Source organism: Macaca nemestrina, chromosome 5 (genome assembly GCF_043159975.1).
Source record: "Macaca nemestrina isolate mMacNem1 chromosome 5, mMacNem.hap1, whole genome shotgun sequence".
Taxonomy (NCBI): Eukaryota; Metazoa; Chordata; class Mammalia; order Primates; family Cercopithecidae; genus Macaca; species Macaca nemestrina.
Window position 1 is genome coordinate 120289043 of NC_092129.1, and position 13363 is coordinate 120302405.

General features: G+C 39.2%; 1 long non-coding RNA gene across 1 annotated transcript in view; it reads left to right on the forward strand.

The window, feature by feature from the left end:
* Positions 1–13363, forward strand: part of LOC139363376 (uncharacterized) — a 321840-nt gene that overhangs the window by 148168 nt on the left and 160309 nt on the right. The window contains exon 3 of the long non-coding RNA XR_011623635.1: positions 6381–6502. This is a non-coding gene — a long non-coding RNA (uncharacterized lncRNA). The remainder of the gene's footprint in view (positions 1–6380; positions 6503–13363) is intronic.

Below are 13363 nucleotides of genomic sequence, written 5' to 3' on the forward strand. Positions count from 1 at the left end.
GGAAACCATAGAAAATCCTTGGATCTTGCAAGTACTGTCAATTTTTATTATTTAACCTTCCTTTCCTCCCTCCCTCCCTCCCTCCCTCCCTTCCTTCCTTCCTTCCTATCTTGCTCTGTTGCCCAGGCTGGAGTGCAGTGGTGTGATCTCGGCTCACTGCAACCTCCACCTCCCGGGTTCAAGTGGTTCTCCTGCCTCAGTCTCCCGAGTAGCTGGGACTACAGGCACGTGCCACAAGGCCGGCTAATTTTTTTTGTATTTTTAGTAGAGATGGAGTGTCACCATTTTAGCCAGGTTGGTCTCTATCTCCTGACATTGTGATCCGCCCCCTCCTCAGCCTCCTAAAGTGCTGGGATTACAGGTATGAGCCACCATGCCCAGCCTTTTTAAAAATCTTTTCTTCCCTTTCTTACATGTGTAAAAGCCTAGGTGGAATAGTGCATTGTTCAGCCAGCAATTTCAGTTAAATGTGAATGAGGGTTATTTTACTTTTTCTTCCCTTTTCTCTGTTTGTTTTATAAATATGATTTTTTTTTTTTAAATTTCAATAGGTGTTTGGGGAACAGGTGGTGCTTGGTTATATGAATAAGTACTCTAATGGTGATTTCTGAGATTTTGATGCACCCGTTACCCACGCAGTGTACAATTGTACAATGTACCCAATGTGTACTCTTATACTCCTCACCAACCTCCCACCATTTCTCCCAAGTTCCCAAAGTCTATTGTATTATTCTTATGCCTTTGTGTCCTCATAACTTTGTCACTACATGAGAACATACGATGTTTGGTTTTCCATTCCTGAGTTACTTCACATAGAATAATAGTCTCCAATACCATCCACGTTGCTGCAAATACTATTATTTCATTCATTTTTATGGCTGTGTAGTATTCCATGGTGTGTGTGTGTATTTATAGCAGCAAATTGTGCTGCTATAAACATACACACGCACACACACACACACACACACACATATATACATAGTTTGTTTTTTTTTTTTGTTTTTTTTTTTTTTTTTTCTTTCTTTCTTTATCCGCTCATTGATTGATGGACATTTGGGCTTATTCCTGTTTTTTTGTTTTTTTTGTTTTTTTTTTTTTTTTCAATTGCAAATTGTGCTGCTATAAACATGTGCATGCAAGTATCTTTTTGGTATAATGACTTATTTTCCTCTGGATAGATACCAGTGCTGGATCAAATGGTAGATCTACTTTTAGTTCTTTAAGGGATCTCCACATTGTTTTCCATAGTGGTTGTATTAGTTTACATTCCTACCAACAATGTAAAAGTGTTTCCTTTTCACCACATACATGCCAACATCTATTATTTCTTATTTTTATTATTTTTTTTATTTTTGGCCATTCTTTCAGGAGTAAGATGGTAGCACATTGTGGTTTTGATTTATCTTTTCCTGATAATTAGTGATGTTGAGCATTTTTCTATGTTTGCTGGCCATTTGTGTATCTTATTTTGAGGATTGTCTATTCATGTCCTTAGCCCACGTTTTGATGAGTTTTTTTGTTTGTTTTCTCACTGATTTGTTTGAATTATTTGTAGATTCTGCATATTAGTCCTTTGCTGTTAATCTGATAAGTTTTTCTTTACAGGTTACCTGATGCTTTTGCCTCAATGCTCTTAAGATTCTTTCCTTCGTCGTGACTTCAGATAACCTAATGACTATGTGCCTAGGCAATGATCTTTTTGTGATGAATTTTCCAGGTGTTCTTTGAGTGTTTTGTATTTGGATGTCTAGATCTCTAGCAAGGCTGGGGATGTTGTCTTTGATTATTCCCTCAAGTATGTTTTCCAAACTTTTTATCTTTTTCCACTGAAACACCAATTATTCTTAGGTTTGGATGCTTAACATAGTCCCAAACTTTTTGCAGGCTTTGTTCATTTATTTATTACATTTTTGTCTTAGATGGTATGGGTAATCGAAAGCCTTGTGTTCAAGCTCTGAAGTTCTTTCTTTTGCTTGTTCTATTCTATTGCTGAGGCCTTCCAGCACACTTGGGATTTCTCTAAGTGTATCCTTCATTTCTATAAGTTGTGATTGTTTTTATTTATGCTATCTATTTCACTGAAGGTTTTTCTTTAATAATTTGTATCATGTTTTTGATTTCAAGTTGGATTTCACTTTACTCTGATGCCTCATTGATTAGTTTAATAATCAACCTTCTGAATTTTTTTTACGGCAATTCAGAGATTTCATCTTGGTTTGGATCCATTGCTAGTGAGCTAGTGTGATCTTTTAAGGGTGTTAAAAAACCTTGTTGTGTCATGTTACCAGAATTGTTTCTCTGTTTTCTTCTCATTAGGTAGATTATATCAGAGGGAATATCTGGGACTCAAGAGCTGCTGTTCAGAATTTTTTGTCCCACCAGGTGCTCCCTTGTTGTGGCATTCTTCCCCTCCCCCTAGGGAAGAGCTTCTTGAGAGCTGAACTTCAGTGATTGTTTTTGCTCTTTTGCATCTAGCAACCAAGCAGAGGTACTGAGCTCTGGGCCGGTACTGGGGAGTCCTCTGATGTGATTCATCTTCACGTCTTTCAGCTGTGGATACCAGTACCTGCTCTGGTGAAGATAGTAGCAGAGTGAGGTGAACTCTGTGAGGGTCTTTGGTTGTATTTTTGTTCAGTGCGCTGGTTTTGTGTTGGTTGCCCTCCAGGCAGGAGGTGGCATTTTCAAGAGTGCATCAGCTGTGGTACTATAGGGAGGATGCAAACTTGCCCTAGGAATGTCTGGTTAAATATTCACGTTTCTCAGTCAGTGGACAGAGCCATAGAGCTCCCGAGAGATTATGTCCTTTATCTTTGGCAACTATACTGATTAGAGAAAGATCACCAGGTGGTAGCAGGGATAGGCATGTTTTAGTTCAGGCTTTCCTTGGGTGGGGCTTGCTGCGGCTGCTGTGTGTGGAATGGGAATTTGGTTCCCAGGCCAATGGAGTTATATTCCCAGGTGTATTAGGTTGCCTCTGCTGAGTCATACAGGTCACCAGAGAAGTGGGGGAAAGTCAGCAGTCACAGGACTCACCCTGCTCCCACACAGCCCACAGTCCTAAAGGCCAGTCTTACTCCCACTGTGTCCCCCCAACAGCACTGAGTCCATTTTTAGGCAATTAGTGACCAGGGCTGAGAACTTGCCCCAGACCACCAGCCTCCCTACTGAGAAAGCAAGTACACTCCCAATTTTTTGGCATCTCAGGGAGCCTGCAGTAGCAATCCAATTCCTTCAAAAGGTCAGAGAATTCTCTCAGCTTTCCTGGTATTTTCCTGTGGTATTTCTTGGAGCAAAATTGTATGATGTGAGTCTCCACAAACTGCTCTGTCTGTCCAAGCAGGAGCTGCAAGCTAGTCCTGCCTCCTGTCTGCATTCTTAATCAAAACTCTCTAAATTATTCTGAAAGTTATTTTCTGGAGGCTAGATGTTTCCCATAATGGCAGGATTGTTTGTACAAACACTTCTATTAAAAACTTCTAAAAATCTGCATAACATATATTTAAAAGTATCTTCTTAAAATCACTGCAGGTCTTGTAAGAAAAGAAATAATTATTAGACTGAAATCAAAGGGAAAGCTAGAACCAGTAGAAGTATTTGTTAGTTACATAAATGTGACTATTTATATTGACATATGTATAGTTAAAAAATATAGAACAAAATGAAGAGTCTAACAGGTAAATGTCCCACAATATGTTGCTACCTAATACACTTTTGGGACAAAGGTGAATAAAAAAAATAAAATGATTGGCTTCCTTGAAGAATTGTAGCCTAATTTTAAAAGTCTGGAGCCTTCAGTAATCTAAGGTATTCAAACTGTTGAATGTGACCGAGAACAAGTAATGCCCCCAATGACTGAAACAAACAGAAATCCTCTCTGGATGAAGGTTTTCCTTCATCTCAGTCCTCTAATTATTCCTACAAATAATTATGCAATGCTTAATTATGCTTAATTGTACAACTAATTATGTATAATGCTTAGCTCAATCAAAGATAGCCAGGTACATAAAGTAAAAACACACCAAAAGCATGTACCCACCGAAACACAAACAACAACAAAAATAGACCCAGAAGTACATCCTATTGAAATCATCAGGAAGAGCACAAAACAATTCTATCCTTTTTTGGCCATGCTTTTATTCAACAAATATGTATTGAGTACCTCTCAGACACTCAGAGCTCCTCTAGGTCCTATAAATTCAGTTATGGATAAAATAAGCAAATCTGTTTTTTATAAGGACTTTACAATCTAGTGTGATGTTAAACAAAGAGAACTTATTTATTACTTAGGAACTGGTCTAAGCTGTGGTTTGAGCTCAGTTGTTTCTAAATCTTTTCATGGATCACTCTGTGAGATGACTAATTCCAGGCCAGAAAGACCACTAGAGCCCAGGAGTTCAGGGCAGAAGAAACTCTTACGCTTTTTAAGTTAAAGAAATCAAAGACAAAAGTAAAGGATATCAGCAGAAACAGGGAAATAAAATGTGATGCTACAGGTGTAAAAAAGGATACAAAGAATGTAAAGGACTCCAAAATTTAATAAATTAAAAATTCACTGCATAGACCTCATAGCTAATTATATACAAGAATGTAAAGTTAGTGTTCTAAAACGAGTGCAGTGAAACAGTACACAGTACAGACAAAGTTCAACCACATGAGCACTACCACTGTTAAGTAATGCAGAATAGGACTTGATTATAGCACTAACATTTTAGACAACTGCGCAAGACACTGGGTAAGTAAGGGTCAGAATGAGTGAATTAGAGGAACAGAAAAATTTGCTCCCCTCCTCTCTGAAGAACCAGTAAGGGTGGACAAATTAGAACTTGCCAGAGACATCAGAAACCAGGCATGGCTGACTTGCCGAATGGGACCATTATGGAAAGCTGGTGGAGACATCTGTGTCAGGGTATTGCCTTTCCGTCTGAGATGGAGTGGGCCTGAGGTCACTCTTGGTCAACAGGGCTAGCAGGTCAATACTACAAATGCAGAGTTGGGGAGAGTATGGTTAATTTCGAATTTGCTTCTCTGAGAGTGGCTGCTTCTGGTTCTCACAGCCTAACACCAAAACAGCCAACAGAGGTTATGACTGTTGCTTCCTCTCCACTTTCTAAATCATTTACAAACTTCTGTTTTGTCCCACTATAACCTGGAAGCATATAGGGAAGCACATATGGAAAACATATTTCTAGCTAAGCTAAGTTTACACTGTTAAAAAAAAAAAAAAAAAACACAAGCATGGGAGACAAAGAAATAAAAGGAAAATACAGCAAGAGAATAAAGTATATACAGGACAGAGTGAGAAAATGTAACATAATTTCAACTGAAGTCCTAAGAGGAGAAAAAAAAAAAGAAATAGGACACAAATAATAAATGTTACCAGCCAAGGTTAAAAAAAAAATTGTGGCTGATAATTTTTCAGAAATGGTCAATAACAGAAATCCATAGAGTCAAGGATCCTAAGTAATTTCAGGAAAAAAAGAAATAAAAATAAATCCACAACTAGAAACATAATGAAACTGTAACTCATCAAATACACCATAAAAAAATTCTTAAAAATGGCCCAAGGGAAAATATTAAGTTGAAAGGTGACTCATCAATAGCAGTAATAAAAGTCAGAAAACAGTAAAATGATATTCTCAACATGCTGAATAAAAACCCAAAACAACACAAAAAGAACAATAACAGCAACACTCCCAACCTTGAATTCTATATGCCTCAAAAATATCCTTCAAGAATGAAGATGAAGTAAAATACTTTTCAGAGAGAGGAGTAGCTGATCTTGCTTTCAACAACAACTGAAGACATATACATATTTCATGGATAGCCTCTGTATTAAAAAATTGCCTAAAGAAAAAAAAAACTTTTTAATGTAAGAATTATTTTTGAAATTCATTTAGAGATACTCTTATGAAAACTATCACTATGAAAATACAAATATGATCCTGCATATAATTTGAGAGTTATCCTGCTAAGTTGAAGCCCTTTCATTGACCCACTGAATTACTGCTGACATTTCCCTAACATTTCTTTCCAGTATGGCATTTGGTTTCATAGTTTTAAAATACAGTGGAATGGGAAAAGCATTAGTCTATAAATAATGTACTATTTTATTATTTGAACTTACTTTTATTTGTAGAATTTTTGTATGTCAATTGCTTTCAAAGACTTTGTTACAGCTATACTCTCCGTTTTGAAAGTTATTTACCATCTTATTTCTCTCATTAATTACACAGACAATAAATGTAGGACCATAGCTAAAGGTAGGATACTGGCTAATTTGAAAAGAGGGGGTTATGTCCCTCCATGAGATGTGGGAGAGCTTAGGGATGATGAGAAAAAACTGAAAGATAAAATAACTTTTCTTATTTTTTTTTTTCCAGCTTTGTGTCTCACTCCTCTCTTACACCTGGGGAGTCAAGTCTGGATCCTCTGCTCCATATTTATTTAGCAAATAAAATACTGATCTCAAATCTCAAACAGAAAGGGAACCTGTGTACTTCAGGTAAGGATAAGAGTCCTGAGGAAAAAAATAGGTTCTGTGTTTTTATAATCTTGCCTCATTCCCTGCTTTCCATGGCAATTTTTGCTTCCATATTCAGATTCTTTCACCATTCATTAACATCCTACTCTAGAGAATTTCAGGTTTTATCGTTTTTGACTCTACTAAATGGTTCCTACCTCTTAAACTCACTTTAGATCCACTAAAAGTGGGCTGAAATATCTCAATTTTTATAGTTACAATTCTATGGGTTTTCACATTCTTGGTGTTACTTTGTCATAACATTATTGGGGCCTTGGGAAGAGAAAGAGATGCATTTAATAATGGATTATTTAAATGAATCTCTTTCTCTTTCAAGATGAAAGGGTTGACTTTTTTTTTTTTTTTAGTTAATAGATAGACATGCATAGGTTTTTATATCTTCTAGAAATGACCCTTTATTACTTCCCTAATAACTTTTCTTATTCTTTCCAACTGGAAAATTCTTCCTGAAACTTGACTTAATAGAGTTGTATTCCCTTCCTTTCTCTACTCCTGCTTCTACTGACAACTAGTTTTAAATGTAGTATTTTCTCAAATTGATATTATATTAATCATGCATTCTCAGCTTTTTTGTTCTCTGTATTTTATTATGAGCTTATTTACTTTTTCTCTTAGATATGACAACTAAGAGGATATTGTTCTGAAGTAGCTTGATATCTGCTTGTTCTAGTATCCTGCCAATCTCCATTTCAATCATGTTACTATTTGTTTTGTCTGAACTTTGTTCTACAGAGTGGCTAGGAGGATATAGAGCATGGTAATTAAGAGGGTATTCTGTGACTTCGCAAAGTTAAAGTTAAAATCTTGGCAATACTACTGTCTTGAGTTCCTTAGGGTGTTGCTTTTCCATCCGGAAACCTCTGTGACCAGTGGCATGTTTGCCTGAGTTTTGCTTGGGCCCACTGGGCTCATTCTGCCCAGTCAGCCTGGCAGGCTGTGCTTGGCTTGCGCTACTGGCTAGGATCCCACGCTGACCAAGGGTAAGCCAGGCACGGTGTGGCAAGGGGTATGTGAGAAAGTGAGCGTGGGGTCCACACACTGTGCACAACCAGGCATGCTGGCTGCTGCAGCAGAGTGGACAGCTCCAGTCACCGGCACAAGTGCCAGATCTGTGTAAGGCTGTGGCTGGATCAGATGTACCACAAGCAGCTTCCACTGTGGGCACCTGTGCCCGGATGAGGGGAATGTGGTGGCACCCAGAAGCTTCCAGACACAAGGAACCACAGAGCCCCAAAGGGGGTATCAAAACCCTGGCTCGGGGAGCCTCTAGGTCTGGCATCCCCAAAGGACCTCTTCAGCTCTTCTCTCCTTTCACTGCCCTCAGCATGGCGATCAGGGGGGAGTTTCAGCCCTGTTTGTGTTACAGCTCTTTCATTCCCACCATTCAGTTGGTCCTGACTTCTTGTCCTGCCTCTTAAAAAAATGAGGTATGCGGACAGCTGGAGGGTGAGCAAGGTGGAGAAGAGCTTTATTGAGCAACAGAACAGCTCAAAGGAGTCCCCTAGTGGGTCGCTCCTTTCTGCAGACATGTCATCCTTATGACACCAGGAGACCTGAAGTAGGTAGTTCCTTCCCATAGCTGGTAGTCCCGACATATGTCCGAGTCTGGCTGAGTGCAGGGTTTTAATGGGCTCAGAAGGGAGGAAATATGCTCTCATTTGTCCATGAACTGTTATTGACAGGCCCAAAAAAAGCACCATAAGTTCTCACTCTGGGAAGTGGACTCCAGCTAGAACTGACAACTGATAGCTTCAGGCCATCCCTGCCTTGAAGGTGGGGTTTCACCTGGGATGCACCCCTTTCCACCAAAGGGCCTGTCTGCCACCTGCCACCTGCCACCATCAACATGCTGTCCACAGTGCCCACGCTGTTTGTGCTGAGGGGTGCCGCAGACCCACGCTGAGCCACTCTCACCACCCACCCCTGGCCAGCCTCCCTCCTGGTGCCCGAAATCTGGAGGAGGTTGAGGCAGCAGGAAGCTGGTATGTCAGTGCTGCCCTAAGTGCCCGCACACTTGGTCGAGCTACAACAGCACCCAGGCTTGGTCACAACTTTGTCCCATGCTAGAGCGGGTGCTAGAAGTGGGGAGAGGCCAGGGAGCAGGAGCAGGTACCTTCAAACCTGCGATGGCGAGGAGCTTCCTGGGTCCCTGAGAGTGCAGCGATGCTGGAGTCCAGAGCCAAAGCTGGGTGGCTGCAGCTGTGCTAGGGAGCACGGGCTTCTGCCCCATCAACCAAGTAGGGGTCTTGGCTCTAGCCTGCTCCTAGCTCCTACCAGCACTGCAGAGCACACAACCCTGTCCATGTCTCACGCTCTGCAGCCAGCGTCCTTGCAGTAGCTGCTCCACACTGGTCATCACTATCATCACTACTCACTGGCAATATGATTAAAGCCCATTATTTTAAATATAGTAAGTTTGAGTTTTTCCTTTTTTCTGTGGAGGAAATAATTCATTAATATGAGGATTAAATGAGAAAATGCATGTTAAATTCTTCACCAGAAAGTTACTAAAAAAGGCCGGGCGCGGTGGCTCAAGCCTGTAATCCCAGCACTTTGGGAGGCCGAGACGGGCGGATCACGAGGTCAGGAGATCGAGACCATCCTGGCTGACACCGTGAAACCCCGTTTCTACTTTAAAAAAAATACAAAAAACTAGCCGGGCGAGGTGGCGGGCGCCTGTAGTCCCAGCTACTCGGGAGGCTGAGGCAGGAGAATGGCGTGAACCCGGGAGGCGGAGCTTGCAGTGAGCCGAGATCGCGCCACTGCACTCCAGCCTGGGCGGCAGAGCGAGACTCCGTCTCAAAAAAAAAAAAAAAAGAAAGTTACTAAAAAAACCGTGGGTTCTCTACAAATAAAACAAACAAAATGTCTGCCCTTGTCATTTTTAAATTGAATTTAGGAAGATATATAGTAAATAAGTAAACAAATAAATATGACCAGGTGTGGTGACTCATGCCTTTAATCTTAGCACTTCGGGAGGCAGAGGTGGAGGATCGCTTGGAGGACTTAAAGACCAGCCTGCACGACATAGGGGGATGCCATCTCTACAATTTTTTTTTAAACAACATATCCAACTGTGGTGGTGTAAACTGGTAGTCCCAGCTATTCAGGAGGCTGAGGTGGGAGGACTGCTTGAGCCTGGGAGGTTGAGGCTGCAGTGAGCTGTGATTAAACCACTGCACTGCAGCCTGGGTGACAGAATTGAGATCCTGCCTCAAAAAATAAATCACTAACTAAATAGAAGTAAAGTATATACTATTATAGAAGACATAAGAGCTAAGGAGAAAAAGCAAATACTTAAGAGTAGTGTATATTATAGTACGTAAATTATACATCATAATAAAAAGTTAATGATAGAAATAAAGCATGGAAGATTAGAGAATATAGGAATGGGAAAGGAAAGTGGATAATCTTTTGTGCTTTTATTTTCCTTTTTCCTTTCCTTATTCTTGCTGTCATCTTAAGGGAAGTGGTTAATAGTTGGCTGTTTTATACAGAATAGTTGAGGAAGAGCTCACTGAAGTAATCAAATTTGAACAGAAATCTGCAGGAAAAGAGATATCCATGTAGCTATTTGGGTGAAGAGCAATGTGAACAAAGAAAACAACCAGAGTAGACTTCCAGGCAGGAGAATGCTTGGCATGTTCAGGAAGACAAGTAAGCAAGAAAATGTAGCCAGAGGACAATGAATGAAAGAGGCTATAATATGAGATGAGGTCATGAAAATAACAAGGTAGGGTTGGGCTGGAAGTGGGACTGATTGCAAAGCATTTTGTAGGTTGTCAAATATTTTGGCTTCTATTTAAGAAAAATAGCAAATCATTGAAAAATTTTGAGCAGAGAAATGACTTTGTCTTCTTTTCAGTTTTACTGGGTCATTCTGACTAAGGTATAGAGAATAGACCAAATAAGACAAGAGTAGACGTATAATTGCTTGATCAGTTCTTCCTTCCCACTGCATAAATAAAGACCATAGCATTGCGCTAAAGAAGTTTAATTCACACAAGGCGCGCCATACTACACAGAAGATGGGGTTGTTACTCAAATCAATCTCATCTCAGGCTTTTAGGTTAGCATTTTTTCAAAGACAGTTTGAGGGAAGGGATGGGGTGGCCAGGTAATGGCTACTTGCTGCTGATTGGTTCAGGCAGAGATAAAATTGTAGGAGGGCAAAGCTGTCCTCTTAAGCTGAGTCCTCCCATGTGGAACCACAGCAGCAATCAGGTCCAGGTTTTCGACAGGCAAAAACCTGAACAAATATCTCAAAAGGGCAATCTATAGTAGTGATGTTGTGATCAGACCACACCTTAGCTCCTCCCCCTAGCCTGATAATGTTTCATTAGATTTACAAAGGTGGTTGAGTCGTTGGGGAGGCCTATTATCATTTAAAACTAAATGTCATATAGACTGGGTACATTCTCATTCCTGTAATCCTTGAGGTTTGGGAGGCCAAGGTGGGAGGATTGCTTGAATCCAGGAGTTTGATACAAACGTGGGAAATTTATGGATACCTCATCTCTATAAAAATAACAAAATAAAATAAGATAAAAGTCATATAAACTAAATGTCTCTCAAAGTTAGCTTAGCCTAAGCTCAGGAATGTTGAAGGGAAATGCAAGATTGGGGGGAGCAGGTAAATTAGATCTCTTTTACTGTCATAATTTTTTCCCTGATATAATTTGCAAAGGTAGTTTTAAACCCTGCTTTGGGTTCCATAGCACCTTACTCTTAAGGTGTTGGCTATAAAGATGGGAAAAGGCTGATGATCACTCTAGCTTCTTCCTGTTGACAAGAGGCATAGTTGGGGGTTGAGATGGGTTATTCACAAGGGAAATAAAAATAAAACCACTTTGCAGCTGTTTGCATGTACTCATGGAGTTCCCAGTTAGTATTCCTAGGCTTATGTGACAAAGATGTTAATATCCTTATCAACAGTTTTAGCACAGCACTTAAATGAACTGCAGACTAGTCCTGAAACTAGATCAGCTCAGTTAAACAGCTGTTTCCCATATCAGGAGATAGCATCTTAGATGGTCTTGACTTCTGTCTGTGATGAAGGCAAATTGATTTTTAATAAGAGGTATTTCTATAGAGACAGAAGAAAAATGAAGTTTAATGTTGGGCACAATTTATCCAGATGTTAGACTCAAAGAACCTTTAGTTATAGAGAAGGAAGGCACTGGCGACCTGACATATTCTTCTCACCTGTATAACAAGGAATAAGCTCAGCTTGCAGGGCCTCAGGAAACAGGTAGTAGCAGTTTCATCGAGTCTAAGTCATAAAAAATGGAAGAAAAATTTGAAAGCAATAATTTGGGACTTGTAGCCTAGAAAGATTCAGAATTCAGTTCAAATTTCAGAAAATTATGTAAACTCAGGAACGATGAACAAGACTAGAATCTAACAACAGATGTATTATAGTTTTTTTCTGAAACCTAATTTTTCTCCCTCCAGTCACTGGTTTTACTGAACACAAATCATAGTAGGACAAAATAACTTGCAAAATAAGTGTTAGTCTTATTATACTTGACCTGAATATTTGCTTAAAGCCATAAAAGCAAGTATTTGCCATGCAAGCTCTTTTTTAAAAATGGCTTTGCTGGAGCTTTATTACATAAGGAATCTCAGATTAGACTTTCTAAAGTCATGAGCCCAGCCATGAATTTAACTGTGCTTACAAATATCTGTACAAATTGGGAGTATTCCTCACCTCGAGGTCTCAAGATAACTTAGGGCTCATGGGCCTGTCAGAAAGTTACATTCCTTACTTACCACAGGTCAGGAACCCTCTACAGGAATTGCATGGACAAGGTATGATGTCAGTTTTTCCAGGGGCATTTTATTGGCTCCATAAATCAACTTTTATTCCTTAAAGCAGTCTGATAGTATGCCATTCCAGTCAAAGCCTTGGTAAAATTAACCAGTGTCTCCAATGGTGTCCTGTTACAAAAGAAAACAGATTCTTAATGAAGTTATGCAAATACCTATACTTTCATAAATACGTATACTTACAAATAGTTTTCAAATTCTGGAGAAATCATTTAGAAAGAAGTATGCTCCATATTTTGATCACAGAAATGTATTTTACCCAATTTTTTATATTTATATATAACTCAAGAGAGAAAAGGTTTTCTGGACTTTGAAAAACAGACAAACAAACAAACAAAAAAAAAATTAGCAATGTTTCAAACAAAAGGTTATGAAGGGATTATGTTGGTTTTCCATTAGTTCAATCCAGATAATTAACTCCTGTTCTGCTTAATGTTTATAAACATTTCAGCTCCCATGAGAGTCCTGGGAGTTTTTTTTTTAAATTATATTCTAATGTTGCAATCTCTAAAGTCATCAGAAACCTGCCTGCAAGAGCACCTGTCAGAGTCCTATAGCTGATTATAAAAGTCCCTTTTGGAAAGGACAAATGTAAAACAATTGTGGATGACGAAAGTCTGAGAACAGCCACAGTTAAGGTCTGGACATCTATGTGGCACACAGTAATTTAACATAACAGTCTTAATTATTACTGTTAACATGTATTGAGACCTATCAGAATTATAGGAACCTTATACAATTTTGGAACACACACCAATAACATATTTATTCAAATATAGCCCAAAGAAAGTCAAACATTATTTTATACCCTACATTGCTTCCTGTGTGATTTTTATATACCAAATAATCCAAATACATCTCTTTTGAACTTTAGGATATCTAATAGCTAAAAGGCTAACCAGATTATTTTTTAAAGCTTAATTTAGAATTTGACTTTGGAAAGTTTGTCAGATATCAAAGTTTTAAACACATTATATTACAAAATAAAATCCC